At 41.0% G+C, this 3,668-nt stretch overlaps 1 pseudogene; it reads right to left on the bottom strand.

Annotated features, from left to right (window-relative positions):
- Positions 1 to 2,964: 2,964 nt before the first annotated feature.
- Positions 2,965 to 3,668, bottom strand: part of LOC105978725 — an 8,709-nt pseudogene continuing 8,005 nt past the window's right edge.

Here is a 3,668-nt window from a genome sequence, read left to right as displayed (position 1 = left end):
GTAAATAATCAGAGAAGAATGTGACATGAAGAAAAACATGACATCTGGATTGGAGGGAAGCTTATTAACAACTGGAGGTGCGCAGAGGACACAATTTTGCTTTGCTGAAAATGAGGAAGATTTGAGCATCTGGTGATGAAGATCACAGACTGTTGACTTCAGAATCAATTGCAACTCGATGTAAAGAAAACGCGGAATCTCCACAATTGGACCAATAGGAAACAGGATAAATGAAGGTAACGATTGAAGTTGTCAAGGATTTAGTTTTGCTTGGATTCACAATTAATGCTCATGGATATAGAGGTCAAGAAATCAAAAGACATATTGCATTGGCCAAATCTGCCATCAAAGACCTCTTTAAAGCATCGAAGAGCAAGAATTTCACTTTGAGTAGTACGGTGCAAATGACCCAAACCATGGTCTTTTCTCTCGCCCCATACTCATGTGAAAGTTAGACAATTAATAAGGAAGATCACACAGATCGATGCATTTGAATTGTGGTGCCGATGAAAAATATTGAAAAGACCAAGGGCTGCCAGAAAAAGGACTAAATCTGTCTTGGGAAAGTATAGGCAGAATGCCACTAAGAAGTCAGAATGACAAGTGTGGCAGTTACATAATCTGTCAACTTGCGAAGGGGTGGAGCCTAGCCTGTCAATCAGGTCACAGCCAATGAGACCCGTGTGAGCATGGCCTTCTCCTGAGGATTCTGGGAATGCCTGTCTTCCTCTCTGAAGGTGGGACACACCCTCTCCCTGCGAGACATTCCTGTTGACAAGTCACATGGAGATACAATGATGGAGCCAGAGCCCTGGAGCTGGAGGAGCCACATGGAGACCCACACCAGTGTTAAGATGCTTCCATCACCACTGGCTCCACAAGACTTTCCACTCACTTTCCATCTTCCTGCATTCAGCATCATTCCATATGTCGCATGAGTCTCAAAAGGAATTTATAGATTGGTATTGTCGGACATATGGGCTAATATCGGACTTATGGACTTGATCTGGACTGGGCTGGTATGTTTTCTTAATATATAATTACTCTTTTATGGAAAACTCTCTCTTATACACATATGATTGTCTCTGGATTTGTTTTTCTAGTCAAACGGGAGTAACACAACAAGACTTTGTCTCATGTACTTTGGGCCTGTTATCAGGAGAGAACAGGCCCTGGAAAAAGACACCATGTCTGGTAAGCAGAAGGTCAGTGAGAAAGCAGAAAAACTCGAGGAGGCAGCTTGAAACCATAGTTGTAAATAACGGCTTCTGATATGAGGCTGGCACCGGACCAGGCAATGCTTCTTTCTGCTGTACACAGGATTGCCGAGTTGGGACCGATTTGAAGGCACCTCACAACAACAACAACAACAACATATGTGTCTCTGTATAACTTTTCTCCATTTACTTGGATTTTCCAATTTTCCTGTAATTGTTGACAACTAGGAGACTTTAGGGTCCCTGGTGGTGCAGTGGTGAAGCACTTAGCTGCTAAGTTTGAACCCATTCAACAGACAGCGATACGGCGGTCTGCCTTCGTAAAGATGATCACCCTCTCCAAAAGCAATGTGATGGCTCTATTCTGTCCTGTAGCGTCATTATGCGAGTTCACTCTAAGGCAGTCGGGCTTCATTAACTGACTATGTCTACCTTGACCTCGACAAAAGAAACCGATCATAGAGGACAGTAAGAGCTGGGCTTTTCACTTTAGTTCCTGTCATCTTACTTACTTTTTATAGTTGGTTTATGGCACATCCAACTCTGTTGAAACTGACTTCAGCAACTTAAATTCCAAAGTTACACCGATCTGTTTCCTCGAATAAAACTTTAAAAAATGTTAAGTCATGATTTTCTTTGGGAGTGGCTTGAGTCATCAAGCCCTCCAACAAGAGCATATAAATAGTATGCATGCCAGTGTACGGCAATGTTCGCCATTCCGGACCTGACAGTTGAGCAGTTAGATTAAGTCCAGTTTTATACTTCTCAATAAGACAAACCCTACTTTTTATGGCAGGGTATAATTCTCAATAAATTAAAACCTATTTGTCATACAATCTTGACATAGTACATATGTATTTGACGGCAAATAACAGAGATCCTCAACTCAAATTTATTTGAACAATGAGGAAGTCTATCACCTCGCATAAGAAGTTTGGAGCTTGGGTGGGCTCCAGTTGGTATGATCAATGGCTCAATTATGTGAAAAGAGGGCTAAGCCCTTTGGACCTCCGCATTCAGGCATTTATAACGTGCCGGCTCTGCTCCCAGACATTCCCTTCATGGGAACAAGAGGGCTACAGTAATTTTAGCCATAAAAATGTCAAGAGGAATAAAAGGAACCATCTCTTCCTGTGTCTTTTTCTTAGTAGCAAGGAAACCTTTCAAAAAATGATCCAGCAGACAACTCATCAAGCCTCTTTAACAGAAACAGAATCTATTCTTAAACCAATTACTGGCAGGGGGAAGAAGATTAACAGAATTTTCAGGCAAATCAGGCTTGAGGTCAGCTTACTTCTGCTGTGAGAAAGGAAGATTGGGTGTGGCAGCAAGGACAGGGATGGGGATGGAGCACACAGCCTGAATGTTGAGTATGCAATCTTTTCTTTCTTTCCTTATTTTTTAGAGTGTTCCTTATGATATTTATCTTTCCTTTATGTTCACTTATCATTTTAATAAGATAAATAATATTATAGAACTCAAAGACAGAAGTAAAGTTTTGTTTCCACAAACTATACTATGGTGTGATTCTTATATACCTTAGGAACGTAGCTTTTCATAAGAAAGCTCCTCAAACGTCATTACTGCTCTGAAGGGTCAGGATGGCATGGATTCAGTCATTGTCATGAGGGGGTGTAGGTTCTGTTTACAAAGGAACAAATCTCAAACTAGAATATAGTACTGTGTGTGAGCTGAAAGGACGTCCTTTCCTCCTGGCATCTACACACTCACATAAGGACCCAAAAAATCACAGATAACAAAATCCCACGTAAGTGCTTTCCTTTCTTTTTGTGGGGCCTCTAGTTGCTATTGGCATTCGAGAGAAATTAATCATTGTTTGGGCTTTCAAGGCTTTTTAAAAGTATTTCAAAATGGACTCTAGGCTAGAAGAAAGGGCTAAAATTGTGTTCTTCTGTACCAGCAGAAACCATAGGAAAACCTTCTTTCAAAACAGTAGTTGCAGGTTTACCCAAAGGTCTAGGACTTATCCCCCATTCACGACAGTGCTGCTTTATCCAGGCTAATAACTGACCGGCATTTCCCGGCTGATGCCCTATATGATGTTCAGAGTCAATAAGTGCAGCAGTATATATTTTATTCATCACTTTCCACTTTCTATGAACAAGTACATCCATAAAAACCAAGCCTCCCAAAGGGTAGTCATAGAGATGTAAATACAGGCATATAAAGATGTAAATATATTTATATATGATGAGGGGGAAATAGATCTATGTACATATATTTATAGGCTGAGTATTAAGAAAACAGTGGGCCCTTGCACAAGTACTCCCCCAACACAAGAACACTTTGTTCTAACAATTCCGCAGTCTGAGATGCTCACCTGCCTGGCATGATCACTGAAGACAATGGGTGTACAAGAAAATGTAGTGAAGAAAGTGGATGATGCTTGGCTACCAAAAGATATAACACCTGAAGTCACTGAAGACAATG

The sequence above is a fragment of the Echinops telfairi genome, unplaced genomic scaffold, assembly GCF_000313985.2.
Source record: "Echinops telfairi isolate 266 unplaced genomic scaffold, ASM31398v2 ScPeMD7_4;HRSCAF=17, whole genome shotgun sequence".
In the NCBI taxonomy this organism is placed as follows: Eukaryota; Metazoa; Chordata; class Mammalia; order Afrosoricida; family Tenrecidae; genus Echinops; species Echinops telfairi.
Note: the sequence above shows the minus strand (reverse complement) of the source record. Positions and strands in the feature narration are given on the sequence as shown.